Consider the following 21,451-nt stretch of genomic DNA (forward strand, 5'->3'; position numbering starts at 1 on the left):
CTTTGATTTGACAACATCATATGTTCCAAAGTGAGGAGCCTTATTGTCTATCTCTTCTACAAGAAATGTTGTGATTGTTGTTGAGGCTTCATCTATATCAAGCTCATATCCAAATGGCCTTAGCCATCTCACTCTTGGTATGGCTGCCTAGATGTAGGTATTGTCAATGTCAACCAAGAAGCATATGTTATTTATGTGCTTTTCCACTAGAGAAACTAGTATTCTAACCCTTTTCTTCATGGATTTCTTAAAATCTTCAAAATAACTTGTCATTTGTGCCTCAAAAATTGTCACCCATTTGATCAATGAACTCATTTTTATATTTAATTTCTATTTTATTAGGGTTCCAATTCACCTTTCCTATAGAAGGAAACTCTTCCATAACATAAAAGAATATACACATAAAAATTGAACCAAATTTGCATTGAGCAACTTTTGATCTCCTTATTGCTCCTAGGTTTTTATTTATTTGTTGCAAGATAAGTTCTAACAAATCATATGTGTGATCTTTCTTCACCAGTTTGTAGGCTACATCAAGTACTATACATGGCACACTATTCAATCTAATGGATTGATAGAATTTGTGGGATATTATTCTCACAAAAAAATTTAGAAGAGGATCAGTGACAGTATCAATAGTCATACCCCTCTTATTCCATTTGGCTCTAGTATTCCTTTCAATGATTTCTTTGGAATCATTGCATAGGGTCTTAGGCTGATCTAGGGTTGGGAAACCTATAACCCTATGCACTATACTCTTTGTGATCTTTACTAGTCCTATTTCCAGCCATAAACTTCCATTGTGAATTCTACTCAAAACAATCCATATCCATTCAGTTTTGAATCTTGTAGGGTAAACTAGGGCTTTGGTCAAACTCTTTTTCTCAACTATTTGGAATTTTTCCTTTATAATTTTGTTTTCACATAGTTTATCATAGGCTTTGAATATTTCTAGATCTCCTACTACACCAATTTTGCAGTTATAACACTTTCTTACATCTTGCACCATGACTACTTTTGGTGGAATGGCAGACAATGCACTAGTTGGGTCATTTCTATAGGTGACTTCTAGGATTGGCCTAAACTTAGGTTGTTTGACCTCATTTCTTACTAAGTAAACCTCATGACCTTCCTTTCCTTTGGGGTTTCTTGAGCTAGAGGCCATTATACCAAACTAGGATTTAAATGTATTAAAAACTTTAACTCTGTGTAGCTTGGCACTTGAAAAATACTTTAGATTGTTGAAATGTATACTAAATCACTATTAAGATCAATGCAAATGGCTTCAAGGTTGATGTATGATTGCTCCTACTCTTTTCTCATCTTTTCTCTATGTTCAAATGGCATGAAAATGATCAAAATTCAGCCTTATACCTGTCAAAACCTAGCATGAAATGCTTCGTGCATACAGTTGTAAACTCGGCACTTGAAGGACTCAACATGAATCAGCTCCCATTGTATTTTTTTTACTCAGTTTCAACTATTAGTTCAGTCAATATTAGAAACTTGGCATCCATTAGAGCTTCAATCAGTATCTAAGGATAGTTTGGTAGTATTTGCAAATACTTCAAATTTTGACTTGGCATCTTTGCTCATGCAGATTTCTTCCTTGCAGTACTTTTTTGTCTTGGAACTAATGTATGATATAACTTTGTATATCAGTCTCATACACCTTTCTTTCACTTAGTTGGATGAAGTGTGATCACTTGACCTTTTGGGTGAAATGATCCCTCCATTTGATGTGTTGCACTCATCTTTCTTTTTCCAAGTCTTGTTCATTTGCCCTCTTATTTGTTCAACATCAACCTTCTCTTTTCCTTTGTTGACTTCTGTCTTGGGTTCTTTTGACTTTTTTGGGTAGTTCTTGTTGATATGTCTAGTCTTCAAGCAACTGAAACATATAGTTTGACTTAACCATCTGCTATAATTCCCTCTAAAATGTGTCCTTATGCAATTTTCAGGAATGTGTCCATACTCCTGACAATAGTGACACCTATACCTGGTGTTCTAATTCTAGTTGTAGTGATGACCATGGTTGTTTCCCTTTGTAGGCTAATTAGGTTTTCACATAGGCTTTTATGTGCATTCAAATGCTCTATGTCCATATTTTTTTGTAGTTGTGGTAGTGACCTTCAAATCTTGGTGTCCTCGTGGTCTTGGTTCTACATTCATGTGTTTGATGTCCTTACTTTTTACACTTGTGACAAAAGCTTACTTTCTTAGGCTTATCATGTTGATGACCATTCTTGCTCCTGTACACATTAGAGGTATGTATCTTTTTACCATAGAAATGACAAGTAGGTTTAGCATTCTTACCTTTGTTACTCCTTTCTTCTGCAGTCTTGGATAATTCTCCTTGTTTTGTGCTAGTGTAACCAATTCCTAAAGTATCATTACTAGCCCTTGGTGATTTTAATAGTTGCTCAAAGTATTTGATGGCCTCATTGGGTTTGTTGAAGCTTTTTTCTATCTCCTCTCTTTTCAATTCATTTTGTAATTGTTCATTTTATATCTTCAATGTGGAAATCTCAATGTTCTTCATGTTTAGCTCATGATAAGAATTCATCATCTAGCTTAAGGTGTCTAACTACATGTTTGAGATCCTTTCAAACTCAATTGTCTTCTCTTCCAATCTATTGGTAAGATTTCTCATGTCATCTTCTATCATGACCTTGTCTTAAATGGCTCTCTTCTTTTTTTCAGTCACTTCACAAAGCATTATGGCTTGTGACTCTTGTTCAAGCTTGAGTATTCTAATTTATTCAACTTGTGCTCTATTTTTCTCCATCAATTCTGCTATTGTTGCATCAAATTCCTTAGAATCTCCATTTGAAAATACTTGTGTGGTATCAATCTCCTTTTAGTGTATGTCATTTTCAGCTATGGCTATATCCTTCCTTCTTTTTAAGGACTTTCTCAATTATTCTCTAGCTTCCTCTAATTTATGTAGAGCAAGATGCACATCAATCACTTGATTTCAATGATCTTCCCAAGTTTGAAGACTTCCATCTTCAGACCTTTTCTCTAAGCTGTTAGGCTTCTCCTTGTGAAAACAAAAGCTCTGATACCAATTGTTGGAATGTTCAAAATGGAAAGAGTACTTCTAAGAGGGGGGGTGAATCAGAAGTATCTCACTTTTAACCTTTTCTAATGCTTTAAATAAAATAACTAAAAGTAAATTATATCCATGTAAACAAATTAAATGAACATGGAGTAAACACATGCATCAACACACATAACACCAAATTTTGGTAACCCAGAAACCCTCCAGGAATAAGAAGGTAAAACTAGGGTGGGGATGACACCTACAAAATCACTACAATAATAATTGTTTGACCACTTCTGATGGTCTGCCTTGTGAAAGGTCTACCCTGTTAAAGGCTTTACACTATGTCAATAGTAACCTAGTTAGAGGATTTACAAACACTTTACATGAAGTGTCAACCTATTAAAGGATTTAAAATAGGCTGTTAAACCCATCTAATTCAATAGGATTTTCAATCACCTTCTCCAAAGGTTCTCCCACCTAGCTGTTAAGCTAACCTATCAATATAGGATTTCCAACATCTAATACAATAGCAAGAAAGTATTAGAAACCTTTGACCTGATTGTTCACAATCTCCAAATTACTGATTTTAGGCACTTGATCTACTCCTTCTGGTCTTTATCCTCTAAGATCTGATATCTAATCATGTCCCTTGTCCCTTGTACTATTTTGATCAACTAGATATGTAATTGTTGCTCTATTCCTCTAAGTCTTTCTCACTTCACTCTAAATTTCACTATAGTTTACACATACACTATTCCATCCTCAATACATATAATGGAGTTTTTTTCCTCCTTTTAAAGATTGTGAAGACTTAGGGTTAGGTATGGATCTACGATCCATATTGAATCTTAAGTTCCCATTCCTTGCATTTTTTTCATTGGTTGCATGCCTCTTTCATTTTTCTAATTGGTTGCATGTTGATGGCATAGGAAATGCAAAAGATTTGATGTTATCCTTGTTCAACTTTGAAATCCTTCTATGTCAGCTCCAAAAATGGTTTACATTTGAGTTTGTGAGGGCACAAACTCATATGTTGATTCTATGTTACTTGGCACATACTGGACTACTAGTGCTCGACACATATTTGATCCTAGATTGCATAACACCTATTACATTTTGTCTTGCTTGGCACTTGTATAGTTTTAGCTCACTTGGCATGTGAAGTACTCTAACTTTCTTAGCATTAACTATGACTTAGCACTTACTTATCACTCAGCATCTATTGGTTACTCAGCACCTGAAGTCACTCGGCACCTATTGAAATACTAGCTCGGTACACACTGTGACTTGGCATGTATAGTAAAATTGGTTAAGTGTCTTGATGCTTGAATGTCAAAACTATTCTAAGACCAACAAAAATTTTTTTATAAACCCAACATAAACCAAAATTATGACTGAAATGAATTTAGATCTCTCACATTAATATTTTTAACCTTCATTTTTATTTTACTTTAGTTGCCTCTACACCAGTCTCTCACTCACATCACAACTGATTGGGGTTTCTATTTCTACCAAATAAAACTTTCAAATTATGACTATGTAAGGGATAAATCCCTCAAATTCATAAAATTAGGGCTGTCTTAATTCACTTAAAAAATTTATTCAAACTACTTAAAATCATCTCTTAAATTTTCTACAAGGATGAAGAATTGGTTCTCAAATATTCAATCTCAATCGTTAAATCTCTTTCAATTAACTTCTGCATTAATTGTGCAAGTATGCAGGCAATTAAAAAGTTATTTTTGTTTAGCAATAAACTTATTTTGCTTCACAAATCACATATAAACTCTAAATCTCTTGGACTCTTAAGCACAACTTTCTTACATATTTGTGTAATGCCCCGCTAAGGGATCCAAAGAATTAACCTAGAATTGCACTAAGTTTGGTAGCATTTATTTTTTTTCACATGAAAGTAAATACCACATATAACTTATGCACAATAACGGAAGCAATAGTAATGTCCATTTGAAATTAAACATAACATACATATCAAATTATATTCTTTAAGATCCCTTATTGTTGAATTACATCCAAGTCAACTAACATTAATGAATCCATCTAGTACAACATCCACATGAAATAATAATGATAAGTCCAATGTTTATTCATTACATTTCAAATGCTCAATCATCCACTGTACATGTCACAGGGTATGACAAGCTCAAAAGAATATACATACATAGAATAAGGTACATCATCCTATCCTAATCCATGATACATCAAAGTAAAGATAATCACATGATACACATGATACATCATCATAGAAGACATATACATCCATCATAAAGATCAAACATAATAAACTAAGTGCACGGCTCCTCCCAACCGTTACTAGCATCATTAGACCATCGTGGATCCTAGCCATCCCTCCGTGCATAACATTCCAAATCACCAAAGAGATCATCGGTATTAACATAGTAGGAATGTCACTCCTGACATATACAACATCATATGTAGAAAGTAATCTAACAAAAGATAACATCATCTAACATATGCTAATCATCAATGAAAGGATACATATCCACCGTCATGAAGGACACATCAGCCACGATGTCTCAATGAATCTCAAATGATAAGAGTGGAAAATACACTACCACCCGACCATGTGGTACCTAAATGGTCCACTCCCACCTTGCTGAGGAGATAATCTCAAGTCCCAAACAGGCTAACAAAATCACATAGCACAAATCTCTATAAGTTCAAGAATCCAAAAAGTATACTAACTCAAAGGCTCCAAACACAAAATCTGACATCTAATTCTAGAGGCACACAATGACATGTAGGAACCTACTATGCAAGTGGGAAAGTGTCATCGCATTCATCATGTACAAGTTATCCTGGAAGTTAGCTAAACTCCACGGGTCCATACTGATCTCACGCAGCCACTAGTATCCTCTCATACTGACGACGCATACTATGGAATGCAAGGTTGCAACCATGCGTTCTCACTACTCCCATCCTAGCCTGTACAAGCACTCAAGGCATGGGCAAGAACAAAACAATTATCCTTTTAGGTTCATTCAGTTAGTATTAGGTGTGAATGTTATCACTTATTAATCCAACTTACAATGAGTTACCCTGGCAGCCTCTTAGGGCCTCGACCACCATTGCAAGCCACTTCCCATCACTACATGCAGATATCCTACCCTAAGCTCATGGAATCATAAATCTCAAAATCACAAAAGATAATCCATAATAAAATCATCAAATATGCATAAAAGCATCAAATCTCCATGAGAAAACATCCATAGAAAATCATGAACACAACAGCTCTCTATTGGCAACTGAAGTATCACTGATAATCAAAGTATCCAATGGTTCTCAATAACCAAAATATATCTCAATCATACTGATCGAAGACTCCAAAAATGGTTGAGTCAAACATGTCACAACATGACATCATCAAGAATAAATCCACATTTCAGTCCCATCATGGTGACTAGAAAATAACCAAGGATAATTGATCGATGACCAAAAATAATGGTTACGTCAAGTGTCTCATACATAAGAATCTCAACTATAACAATCAGTAATCACATCCAATACATAGAGAATTCCATCACATAACCATGGTTGGGTTTATAAAGATCAAGATTAAAACATCATCATGACATCACAATCACATAACTCCCAAGCCTCTGGTAGACGTCCTATAACTGGTCAACACTAGTCAACCCAAACCCAAAACAATAGCATAAAGAATACACAATGCAAACACATGTTTTGATTTTGCTAAGTTTACAACTTAAATTTAAATGCAAAAGTCTCAGTTTATGTTTCCAAGTTTAGAGAAAGAATTGGAGGAACATTTAGACGTTTTGAATGAATACAAATATTCTTTAAAATCCATTCTTCAATTATAATTTTAATTTAAAACGTCCCCCACCAAACTAACAATCAAATTTCATATACTTAATAAAACAATTAATTTAAACCATGAACCTTTGATATAAATCATTTATCAATTATACAATTATAAAACAAATTATTAATACTCATATTTATATATATATATATATATATATATATGTACCTATATCAATATATAAATTATTTTAACATTAAACAAAATCAAATTAACAAATTGGATTAATACCAAAAATTTTAATAACAATTAAAATCGACTTCATACATATGGAAAATGTTTTAAAAGACTTATATATAACCTAACCGCTAGTACGCAGGACCCTGCGGTCACAGGGCCTACGATGTCAGTGGTACTGCGTACCACTACCGTCGTAGTACCTATGACAGCAGTACACTGTGAATGCAATGGGGGCGCGGGTCTCGTCCCCCCTGACTTAATGTCTAAAATGTTTTTTTTTTTTTTAAATCGCTTACGCGATTCCCATTTGCGATTTGGTTTAAAACGTTTTCGCCCACGGGTATGCTATCCAAATTTTTAACAAATATATATTATATATACATATGTATGTATATATATGAAGGTATATATATATATTTATGTATATATATATGAAGGTATATATATATATTTATGTATATATATAAATATATGCAAAATTAAAAACATTACAGTATATATATATATATATGTATGTATGTATGTATGTATGTATGTATGTATGTATGTATAAGCAAATTGACATTATATAAATATAAACTTCAATTTTCAGAATTTCTCCATAGACCTTTGATCTCCAAAATTTCCAATAATTAATCTAATGGGTTTGACTATGAATCTCAACCCTAGCCCCGTGTTCTTTTCAGATCTATGCATATAGAATTCTCAAATAAATTAAACTACCCATATAGAGAATGCATATAATAAAAATATGAAATTCCTTAGAAGACATATGGAAGACACGAAGAAGATAGGGAATGCATGATGCGAAAATATCATAAGTAAAATCACAAGAATCTACCCAAATTCTGATGCTAAATCTCTCTTCCTCAGAAAACCCATAGAGCAAGCTCCCTTCTTCAGAATTCTTGAATCCTCCAATGCTCCAATTGCACTCCAAACGCTATGTCTAAGCTTCTAGGAATGCATGAATATAAAGAGCTCTCAGGAAACATCTAAAATGCTTCTAGAAACACCTAAAAGGTGTCACCAACTAAGCATGGGTCTTTTCCAACCTTCTAGATGAGCCATAGGGTTGTAGACACCATGTGCTTAATTGATGCACTAACACCCGGGTTGTTGACACATGAGAAATAGAAAAGTGTGTTAATTCCCATGCAAGCTTATAACTTCAATTCTCTTTTTATATAATTTTTTATTTAAATATTTATAACTTTCATTTTAATTTTTATAAATTTTATTATTATTATTTATTTATTACTTTTATTATTATTTTATTATTATTATTAATTTTAATTTCTAATTTTCTTTTATTTAATTCTTTTTCCTCAATTAATTCTTATTTAATTAATTATAATCAAAATATCAAATAACATGATATTTTATATTAATTTTCTCAAATAATTAATTTATTAATTAAATCTATTTATCAAGACTTAATTAATAGAAAATTCACCATATACCTCCAAGATAAAATATGAAAACCCATAATAGAGAAAATCACACAAACTCAGTCTAAAGGGTTAAAAATCATGAATTATGTCATCCAACACATTCGGTGGGTAAAATATCCAAATACTTGTCCTACCTCACTAGGACAATTGGCTTAAAGATTTGGGATTTGGACTTGAGAATTTATCTCCCTTCTCTTATCATTGAGATAGTATAATAGGGTATGCTCATCCTGGCAATTCAGGGAAGTCGATACCCGATACTTGCAACCTGCAAAAAAACCATGCATGTAAATACAATATATATAATGCTAAGCTAAATAGACAATGGCAGGAAGTGGTGCATCATGTAGATCTTGACTAAGCAGGTGACTATGACTCCCTTCCTTAACCACATCAGAAACGCCATACAATAAGAAAACATGCACACCATACACATGCAAGTATGGGGTAAGTATCCATAATAAAATACATAAGATAATAAACCATCCATCTAATCATCAATAATAACTGAAAACAATATAATGATCATCATGTATGCATGAAATGTAAAGTCTAAATGATCTCATCGCATAACCACTGAATCCATAACATAATGTCTGATAGTGTCAAAATAATACCACTAATCCATCAACATAAAACTAGTCCATCATAGTCTGATAATAATAGCAATAATATGTCCAGAAAAGATGTGAACAAGGGTAGGCAGTACAATTTGTCTAGCTCATATTTACTACCCATGTCTAAATTCCTTCCCTAAGGTTTTCTATATTATTCTAATGCTATTTTTTTATAATAATATATAAAATGAGTTGCTCAATTAGATTTTGATTTGTTGGTAACTATCACTAATTCCAATCTATTTTCAGGTGCTTCACTTGATTGCTTCCAACACTACATGTGAACTTATTGGGTCCTTAGCTTTAACAAATGTTTCATCAAGGCTTCTTACAAGATCTTTCACATTTTCTCTCTGATTGTTGCTTTTATTCTCATTCCATATATTTTTGTTCATATTCCTTCTAGGTTTGAGATTTATCATGTTGTTACTCATGTTGTTATGTATTCTAATATTGTTCATCCTACAAAATCTTAATGTATGACCTAACTTGTTACAAATCTAATAATTTATAACATTATATCCATATCTAGGTCCTGACTAATTGATCTATGCTCTACAACCTCTAGCTACATGCCTAAAATTATTTCACTTATAATACATAATTCCATTCCTTATAATATTAGCTGCTCCAATGAGTCTATTAGCTGCAAGGTTAGTACCTCTAAACATTCTACTATTATCATTATTGAATTTAGGTTTCTGACATTCAATATCTCTATGACCAGACCATGACATTTATAATAATAACCATAACGCAGTTTAAAATACTTACATGTATAGTCCTTCTTCATGTGACCAAATTAATTACATGCATAACATCTTCCTTTGAAATGGTTCCTTACTTCTTTAGGTGATTCAATTTGTTCAGGTTACTTAGGTACATCTTCAGATTGATTTTACTCAACCTTGTTTAGATCTTTTTTTTTATGCTCAAGATTTTTACTTACAATATCTAGTTCCTTTGTAACCCCATTTTTCATAGATGATTCTCCTCCAAAATATCCAAGATCATTCCTATCATAAGAAGGTCTCTATAAATATATATGCTCATTAATTTTTTCACTATGGGAATACAACTTCTGAAGATGTTTCTTAGGTTGTGTTACCTCTCCTTTAACAATTTCATTATACTTCTCAAGTTCTACATATTTCAACTTTTATGATTTATGTTCATATGTCATCTTCATAGGTTTAGATTTTAGATTTGCATTTGTGATGAACATAATTACCATACTTTATAAGAGCTCTTAAATATCAACACAAAGGAGGAGACAAGGATTTTGAAAGGGGAAATCAAAGAAAACCCCTTGTGAATTTATATGAATGAGGCTTGAATACCTAAGAATGAAGAAAAAGAGAGAAGGAGACAATGTGGAGACATAGGGCTCATTACATGAACTACATCATGATTGTGTGTTAAGAATGAGAGAGAAGCATCTCTTATGAAGAGATGAGAGGAGGAGTTATTTGTAACTCCCATGTGAATGATTGCCACATTTATAAATGTGTGCATAACAAGTGTCATAATCCTCTTAAGGAGGAATAACGATTTTCCTTAATAAAGGAATTACAAAATAGACTTGTCCTCACATGTGGGCTAGAGGACAAACAACATAAGGGGTACCTTGGTTTATCCAATTTAATAAATACAACCAAGGAAAGATTACCAATTCTAATAGCATTGTCAGATCTCAAATCTAATTCAATCTTCTTGTCATCATCCTTTAATCTCAACTTTAGATTTGTAATCTCTAGCTCATGCTTCAAGATCTCATTCTCTTTATTAAGCCTTAACACTTAATTGTGATCCTTGATCTAATATTTAGGCTCTTTCTTCCATCTAATGTGTTCAATCTTGTCCTTCAACTTCTTAATGCAATCCTTAGCATCTTCATACTTGTCTTTCAAGGCATCTCTTTCTTTTGTAAGTACATCAAACTATTCAAGAGCTTATTCTAAGTTCTTCAGTAACTAATCCATATCCTTAGATATATTACTCAAGATATGAGGCCTTCTCCAAGTAACTAATCTCTAATACCAATTGTTAGTAATAGGAAATACTAGGGGGGAGTAAATTAGTATTTCACAAACATTTGCACAATTATAGATCTCACGAAAAATCTCATAACTTGCATATATGAAAATAAACTTATTAATTTGAATGGAAAACCCAACCATAAACTATTGTAACACATAATACCATATTTTATAAACTAGGAAAACCCTAGCCAAGGGAAAACCCAAAATGATCCACTAATACAAAGTATCATGTGAAAGATATTGACATAATGTGAATAGAATTAAATGTAATCGACTATAATGTAAACATTAATTATTATTATTTAAGTGTTCCCTGCAATCAAATGTTAGGGAAATAATAATGTAATTTTTTATTTTTAATATTTAATAATTAATAAAAAATATTAAACTCAAATTAATAAATGCTACTAAGAGAAAAATAATAATAAATAGAGTTACCTAGGTTGAAATAAGGTGAGCTCCAATCCATCATCACAAAACTCAAAACAAGAATTAGTTTGCTTTGATACCATGTTAGAAATAATAAAACTGAAATGAACTAAAAATAAATAATTATAATTTAATCCAAGAGATTTTGTGATGAACATAATTACCATACTTTATAAGAGCTCTTCAATATCAACACAAAGGAGGAGACAAGGATTTTGAAAGGGGAAAGCAAAGAAAACCCCTTGTGAATTATATGAATGAGGAAAATACCTAAGAATGAAGAAAGAGAGAGAAGGAGACAATGTGGATCCATAGGGCTCATTACATGAACTATATCATGATTGTGTGTTAAGAATGAGAGAGAAGCATCTCTTATAAAGAGATGAGAGGAGGAGTTATTTGTAACTCCCATGTGAATGATTGCCACATTCATAAGTGTTTGCATAACAAGTGTCATAATCCTCTTAAGGAGGAATAACTATTTTCCTTAATAAAGGAATTACAAAATAGACTTGTCCTCACATGTGGACTAGAGGACAAACAACATAAGGGATACCTTGTTTATCCGATTTAATAAATACAACCAAGGAAAGATTACCAATTCTATCACCCCCCTTTAATCTTTACTTGGGGAAATTACATCAAAGGGTATTAAACCCAAATTTTTACATTGAAATTCTAAATAGTAGCAACTTGATCTTTGAGAATGTCTTCAATTATGAAAAAGGTCTCTTGTAAGCGTAGGTAGATCTTCATAGATCCAAGAGAGAAGTGGATAGGTAATTTGAATGTACACCAAATAATACTATCTTGTATGGATTACCTAAAAAACATAGACATAAGAAACAAGACAACTATCCACAAAGAGAATTTCATTTTATATTCAAATTAGAAATCCTTTTGAATAAGGATAAGAAATTTTTCATAGAGAAATACAACATATTACCACAAAGAAATGAAGTTAACCTAATATTATCAACAAGGACAAAAAACCTTGATCAGTGTTCTCAAGAAAAGTATATTATACTAATGTACAAATGACCATAGACAAGGCCAACTAATGATAATTGCATCAACATTGCATCAATCATGTGGATATAGACAACCCACTTAATGAATCATGTCACTGCAAGTTAATGGGGGCATCCCTCCATAACATGCATGACTCATGATCTAAGCAATAAAGTATGCAAATCATTATCACATTAATATATGAAAATAAAGTAAAAAGAGAGACATGCTGATCAAATTAGTATTATCATGATTTAGGATACTCAAAGGAATGGATTACGGGGATTTAACAACATATTGCCTTCAAATTGGATCACATCATCTAAATTTGGAGGAAAAACTCAATAATAATATTCTCTTCATTGAGGAACAAAATGTAGGCAAACTCCATAAATATCAACCTTTCAAAGTAGAGCATATAGAATCAAATGGAGGGAAACTCCATATAAATATCAATCTTTCAAAGTAGAGCATATAGAATCAAATGGAGAGAAAATCCATATAAATATCAATCTTTCAAAGTAGAAAAAATAGGATCAAATGGAGGGAAACTCCATATAAAATGAGCGTACAGCAATATAGGATGGAGGGATACTCCATGGGCCAGATAAAGAAACTATGTATCAGTTATACTGAGGGGACCTACATAGTTAACCTTGAAAAATTGGCTCCCTATGCAACTCAAAAAAGAATATCATGTAAATCAATGGTATAAAACTATAAAGTGCCAACATGGGCATAGAACGAGGCTATAAAAGCATAATAGTGCAACTATGTGCACATCAAAATATCACAATAAAGTTGAACGCAAATGTGTAAGATAACTCATAATTGAGTTAGAACTAAGGTAAATGCAGTGATCCAGGGAAGATCAATGAAAAAAATTAAAACTATATATCAAGTATAAAATACATGTATTTTGAAAGGGAAATGATTCATATTGCAGGGCTACTGCCAACAGATATGGTGGTTAGGGCATGTAAATTATTTGATGCAATCTTAGTGGTGGTCTGATACTGTGAAAGTCGAAGATTTCATGCTCAGATGAGGGCCTCTTTAGGGGATGACAACATAGGGGTTATAGTGTAATCGGCAGGTTCTACAAACTAGGTGTAGGGGGTCTAGAGGAAAGGGTTAAAGAAAGGTTAGGCATGTAATAGGTTTAGGTTTTAATTATGATAGAAGGAGAGAGAAGAAAAGAAACATTTATGTACTTATTTTTATTTGAAATAGACAAATGAAAAGATGAAGAGTACTGTATTAATTGCCTACATGAATTCATTTTAAGATAGAAAAAGATGTTTTAACTTTATTACTTAGCAACAACTTCTCTTATTAGCAATGATTTCTCTTCATGTAAGGCGATGTTGCAAATAAAAGCATTGGTAATGATGCAAATCCAATATGAAATAATTATACTTCCCTCATGAGACTATGAATAGTATTCTAAAAATTATTAATCTTGATTTAAAATAACTTGATAGAGAATAACTTAAAATAGATGTTGTTATAGGTAAATAATAATGCAAACATGCAAAAAAAGTTAGAGGAATAATTCTTCTGCAAACAAGGAATCAAAATTGATGCAAAACCATTATTCAATTATTGAGGAATCTGCAAAAGCTTAAATAGAAACTTAACAAGGTGATTTTTTAGACGTATCTAACTAATAGGAATTCTAATTAAACAAAACTAGGTGACTAATAATAAGAATGCCAAACATAAAGTTATAAATAAATTCTATAACTTATAATGTAATAACTTTAAAAAAAATCAATTTAAACTTATAAGTTATTAATTAATTTTATAACTTATAATGGAATTGTATGACTTATAACTTTGAAAACAATACTAAATATAAGAATGTCAAACGTAAAGTTATAAATTAATTTTATAATTTATGTTATGACCATTCTAAACTAGTTTGTTAAAAAAAACACTTTATCGATAAATCAATAATTAAACAAAATCAAAGTTCTATATATATTATAACTTAATAATAGAATTTAGTTAATATTTAAAAACTTTCTTTATTTTCACCTACATGTTTCTATGATCACGCTCTATTCATTTTAAGATGACACTTCAAAAAGAAAAACTCTATCTTCATTAAAGAAACTCTAATTGCTCTTCTTCATCATAAAACAAGAAAACTTAAAACTCTATAATAAACCTACCTATTGTTAATCAATAACAAAAAAAATTAAAATTAAAATAACTTAAAAAACTCTATTAAAAAAAAACATTAAAAACTTAATGTGAAAGTTGCACTTGCTGAAGTTTTCAGAATGCATGAAAAAGTTCATCTTTGAAATGAAGCATAAGGCTGCTGTAAAAGAAGGGTTTCATTGCTGATGTAGACAGAGATCCGGCTGAAATTGTTGTTGTTGAGGGAAGCATAACTAAAATATTCAATATAAAGATAAGGAGTCATTCTTACACTAAAAATGAAAGGGTTAGTGAAGTAAAGTGAGAAATAATTTGTATGCAAATTATTTGAGAGACTTTTATATAAGAAAAGAATGAATGACCAATAAAGATGAAGTAATCACAAGCTTAAAAGGTATGCAAATGGAAGGTTCAAGGTTTAATTTGGAGCTTATCAAAAACGTAAAAACCTACACAAGCCCCAAGTATTCAAAACAAGGAGTAGGGCAAGAAAAAAAACATGGCTTTACCAATGTAAAGGATTTGAAATGCAGAAACCCTAATAAAATAGAGGAAAAACCAAAGTAAATGAATACTAAAAAAATGTAAAAATCAAGGTAATGAAAACATTTATATATGAATTGGGACAAATTACAACAATTTATACTTGCATCTGGAAGAGAAAAGAATACAAATGAAGAATGTCCTGCAAATCTTTGCAATAGATGGAATGATGGCACTCTAAAAGGATTAAAAATGAACATCGCTCCAATATAATTAATATGAATAGATCTCAGTTCAAAAAAATAAAAACGAGATCTGATGAACGAGTAGAGTAATAAAATAGATAAAGGTTTAAAGAAAGATTAAATTTCATTAAATCTATCTAATAATTAAATCATGTAATTAAATGAGATAGATCTGGAAAAAACGATTTGATTTTAATATATTTGTTTTTTTTAAATGTAAATCTACAACAATGTTAGAGAAAAGAGAGAAAATTTGAATGGCAGTGTTTGCATTAAGCTACTAAAAAAACAAAAAAACAAAAACTAAATGAGACAAGCAATGGAGAGTGCAAGCTTGTGAGAATGCCTTACAAGAGAAGAAAAAAATTACAGGAAGAGCAAAAATGATCGAAAAGAAGAGTAATAACAAGGATAAATAGATGCCAAAGAGTAGAGAAAAATCATAGAAAAAAATAGATAGATAATAGGAAAGAGACTAAGAAAAGATCAATTATGAAGAATTAAAAGGAAATTTCTAATTGAAGGGAAAGAGATAAGATAAAATAAATTTAGAAATTGTTGAGAATTTCAATATATATATATTAGGATTTAAGTAAATGAAAATGGAGACAATAAGTTTTTTAATATAAAAAATGAATATGTTTTATTTAATTGAAATTAATAAGAATAGAATCATAAATAAGATTTGAAAAAAATAGAAAATTTTGAAAATTTCTAAAAGAATATAGATTTAAATATTTTTTTTAAAAATAGATGAGAGAAAAAAAAAAAAAAAAACATAATGTGAATAGAATTAAATGTAATCGACTATAATGTAAACATTAATTATTATTATTTAAGTGTTCCCTGCAATCAAATGTTAGGGAAATAATAATGTAATTTTTTATTTTTAATATTTAATAATTAATAAAAAATATTAAACTCAAATTAATAAATGCTACTAAGAGCAAAAAATAATAAATAGAGTTACCTAGGTCGAAATAAGGTGAGCTCCAATCCATCATCACAAAACTCAAAACAAGAATTAGTTTGCTCTAATACCATTGTAGAAATAATAAAAATGAAATGAACTAAAAATAAATAATTATAATTTAATCCAAGAGATTTTGTGATGAACATAATTACCATACTTTATAAGAGCTCTTCAATATCAACACAAAGGAGGAGACAAGGATTTTGAAAGGGGAAAGCAAAGAAAACCCCTTGTGAATTATATGAATGAAGCAAATACCTAAGAATGAAGAAAGAGAGAGGAGACAATGTGGAGCCATAGGGCTCATTACATGAACTACATCATGATTGTGTGTTAAGAATGAGAGCGAAGCATCTCTTATAAAGAGATGAGAGGAGGAGTTATTTGTAACTCCCATGTGAATGATTGCCACATTCATAAGTGTGTGCATAACAAGTGTCATAATCCTCTTAAGGAGGAATAATGATTTTCCTTAATAAAGGAATTACAAAATAGACTTGTCCTCACATGTGGACTAGAGGACAAACAACATAAGGGATACCTTGGTTTACCCCATTTAATAAATACAACCAAGGAAAGATTACCAATTCTAACAACATTCTTAGATCTCAAATCTAATTCAATCTTCTTGTCATCATCCTTTAATCTCAACTTTATATTTGTAATCTCTAGCTCATGCTTCAAGATCTCATTCTCTTTATTAAGCCTTAAAAATTCATTTTGATCCTTGGTCTAATATTTATGCTCTTTCTTACATCTAATGTGTTCAATCTTGTCTTTCAACTTCTTAATGCAATCCTTAGCATCTTCATACTTGTCTTTCAAGGCATCTCTTTCTTCTGTAAGTACATCAAACTATTCAAGAGCTTATTCTAAGTTCTTCAGTAACTAATCCATATCCTTAGATATATTACTCAAGATATGAGGCCTTATCTAAGTAACTAATCTCTAATACCAATTGTTAGTAATAGGAAATACTAGGGGGGAGTAAATTAGTATTTCAAAAACATTTGCACAATTATAGATATCATAAAAAATCTCATAACTTGCATATGAAAGAAAACTGATTAATTTGAATAGAAAACCCAACCATAAACTATTGGAACATATAATACCATATTTTATAAACTAGGAAAACCCTAGCCAAGGGAAAACCCAAAATGATCCACTAATCAAAAGTATCATGTGAAAGATATTGACCCTATTAGGAGTCTATTAAATTTGTCTAGTGTCTTAGTCCTTGTTAGAGGACTAGGTCTTGTTAGAAGCCTCAACCCTATTAGGAGTTCTTATTACAATTATAGAAGTATGAAAGATGAGTCCACTACCCAAGCGTGCAATATATAATAATATCATGTACACCAGAAGTATAGATACAAAAATCTCTTTCCAATGTTGGTATCTTCAATATCTAATTTAAATTTTGTATCTCACTATGTCTTCCTCACATAAACTTCCTCTCGCTTCTCTTAACATCAAAATTTGATTACAAAACAATAGAATTTCAATGTCATAGACATCACAAAACTTCATATCTATAGTTATGTTCTTTATATCAAGTTATTTTGTTATGTCAACCTTCATTTCTTCACACATGTGCCAATATGAAAAAACAACATTTTACTCACTTAGGGTTAGTTATTTTGGTAAGAAAAATAATTCCTTAACCTAAAGTATCTAATTCCTTATCTTTACCATGTCTTTTCTATTCTAAATTGTAATTGAAAAACTACTATATATCTTTATCTATAATATCTATACAACCTTGGGCTCTCATATGTGGAATCCTAATACTCCATTCTATCTATCCTCAAGTGAAAACATGGCAATATTACCCCTATTAATTGAGCCAATCAAAATAGTGCATGTGTTGATAGATAAACTCTATGATACTTAGACAATTTTCTAAGTCCTTCTATCAAAACTTCATCTTCATGATTTCATCACTTAAATTTGAATATATGTTTCCATAAATGAAAATATTATATCATCTACCCTATCAAAATTTCTAATTGTAAAAATGTGAATAAATTTGAAAATGACTTAGAAATCATACCTAGCATCTAGGGCTAAAGTATTCTACACAATGCTCAAAATCTGTATTTGCTACCCCATGCAAGAAAAAACTATGTACAAGGATGGAGTATATATACCCCCCTCCTTATCATGATTATGTCAAATAGGCATGAGAAGGAAGAGAAATAGGATACCTATTTACACAACAAGGAGATATCCTTTTAGCAAAAATGTAGACTATGCTCATAGTGAAGAGTCATGACTCCTACAATCTAATAATATAGATAATTGTGACAAAGATACAATATTTATGAAAAGAGGATCCTCAAAAGGGAGAAATATTAATAAAAAGATGTCCACCTAAGAGTTCTTGGTTAAGTGTGCATAATGGACATGTCTTTACTTTATTTGACAAAGAAGAGGTGATGACCTAAGACATGCACCTCTTGCAAAAGAGAGAATCCATAGCCAACACACAATTCTTCATAAAGAACTAACAATGTCACATAATAAATACATTCCATGTAATATTTTAAAAAGTAGCTCCTTAGAAAAGAGATAAATAATATACAAAGCATCTTACCCCCCAAGAATGAGACAAAAAGGAGATTTTTGGTGGATCATATAAAAAAAATTCCAAGATATAAGGATGAGTCATAAGAAAAAAATTATAACCTTGCATAAAACTTTAATACTCAATATCCAGCAAGAAGGGTATAATGCTACACCATAGAGGAGATAAAAGAAATATCATGGGATAATCAATTCTAAAAAATGTAAGATGCTAGAAAATAATATCACACATGAATTAAGATATAAATTATCATTGAATGAGAAGCATTAAAATTAAAGGTATGAAAAAACACTTGCTAAGAAGAGGCACACAACCATGCATGTAACAAAAAAATGTATACTATAGATAATAATATTCCATAAAACAAAATAAAAATATATAGAAAAATGAAATAAAGAGATGGAAGGATACCACACTATTCCTACTTAGTGATCATGAAAGGAACAACAAAGAGATAACGGGTCCTAGAGAGAAAAGAGAGAATTTTCTTTATGCATGCAAGAGATACATCAAATAAAAGAATGAAAATTCATAAAGGTAGTGGATAAATTTAGTAGAAGGAGAAGGATACATTATGTATCCCTAAGTGGTTTTGATTTTTACTAGACATGCAAAAAGGTGGCATCATGTAAAGGGAAAAAAAGGACCAACAAAGGGAGATGATGGATCCTATGGTATGGATAGAAAGATAAAATAAGACCCTTTCCCCCAAGTAAAGAGACATGGGAAATGACCATTATGTTACTCACAAAGTAGGATAATGAGCTCCCAAAGAGTAGTCTAACAATGTCACAAACCTAGGGGAAAAATAATAGGGATGTAGATGCATCAAGTAAAATGATTATGAAAAAGATATCATTCATCAATACAATGAGTATGAAACTTAATATAAGAAATACATTGATAAAGCATAGAAAAGAAAGGTCTCTTAGATGTAATAAGATGAAAATGTAAAGAGAAATAATCAATATCTGTATGCTCATAAAATAAATGTCTTTGATGCACAAAGTGAATAATGTAAGATGTTTTCATGAAATCTAAGTTTTCCCAATTTTAAAGAGTCAAGAAACCACTTATAAGGTTGATATGACTAGGATCCTTACAATATAACTTTTTATTAGTGAAATAATGGTCATAATTCTTATCATGTTCAAAAAAACCTAATTTTAATTGAGATGTGCTTATAAAGAAAGAAGTAAAATCAAGGGTCTAGTCCTCTATCACTAAGGGACTCCTAGAAACAAGACAAACAAAACTCATCAAGACATCATCTATAGAATGAATGTCAATGAAATGAATAGAAGAAGGTTGATCAATAGGAGAAATAACCATGAAATCATCCAAAGGTGCCTCATGAGGAATACAGTAATCAATATCCTTATCTAACAATTCATCCCAAATAGTAGAATCATCCAAAGCAGCAAGAAAACATACATTAGAGGAGGAATAATCGTGACTAAAAGAAATCTCAAGAATGAGAGAGTAATAAATATGCCTATCGAAGGGCACATCCAAAATAGTATCACTATCAAACATAGAAACATCATTAATCACTAAAGGTTTATCAATGCCATCTTTGAAAAGCTTACCCTTTGAGTGGGAATGAGAATCAATGCAAGGAAAAACTAAGTTTTCATCATATGCATGAAATGGAACATCTTGAATATCATGAGTGAAATTTAAAAAGAAAGATAACAACCCCATTGAAATGAAATGCAATCTAAAAATGAACTAGATGTTAGTTTTTTGTATTTTCAAAATGCAAATATATGAAATTCAATCCATATGTAAATAATGAAAAAGGAGATCTAGATACCACCAATTCAAACAATAACATACAAAGTAGATATAGATACACCAAAAGTAATCTAACTCTAAATTTGAACAAATGAGATAAATTTAACACCACAAAAGAAAGAGTTGACGTAGTTGGGTTCAAGAAAAGGAGGTAAACACCCAATGCAAAGAATCTAACTCCAATAAGAAAGTACATTGAAATACAGGTTCACCAAAAGGAAGGAAAAAATCCCAATAAAATGCAATAATCTAATTGGAAAATCAAAAAAGAGATGGAAGTAGTTTGGGTTCAGTGATTTATGTAAGGTAGGAAAATGGAAGAAATCCAACTATACACTAATAAAAGGGGGAAGATCAAGATCCACCCCTTGGATTAGGTTTGATTGATACAAGAAGAAGCATCAATGTAAATCTAATGGACAAGAGAATGAATAACTAAAATTTATTTCCCTCTCACCTCCACTTTAAGAGGGTTTAAACAAAAACATATACAATATAGAAATGAGATATAAAGATGTGGAAAAATGATAAGTATATAGAAATGAAA

General features: G+C 31.0%; 1 pseudogene; it reads right to left on the reverse strand.

Annotated features, from left to right (window-relative positions):
* The window catches only part of LOC149534467 (chromo domain protein LHP1-like), a 59,873-nt pseudogene that overhangs the window by 15,561 nt on the left and 22,861 nt on the right, over nucleotides 1-21,451 (reverse strand).

Source organism: Cupressus sempervirens, chromosome 10 (genome assembly GCF_028749045.1).
Source record: "Cupressus sempervirens isolate cs-2001-9-10 chromosome 10, ASM2874904v1, whole genome shotgun sequence".
NCBI classification, from domain to species: domain Eukaryota; kingdom Viridiplantae; phylum Streptophyta; class Pinopsida; order Cupressales; family Cupressaceae; genus Cupressus; species Cupressus sempervirens.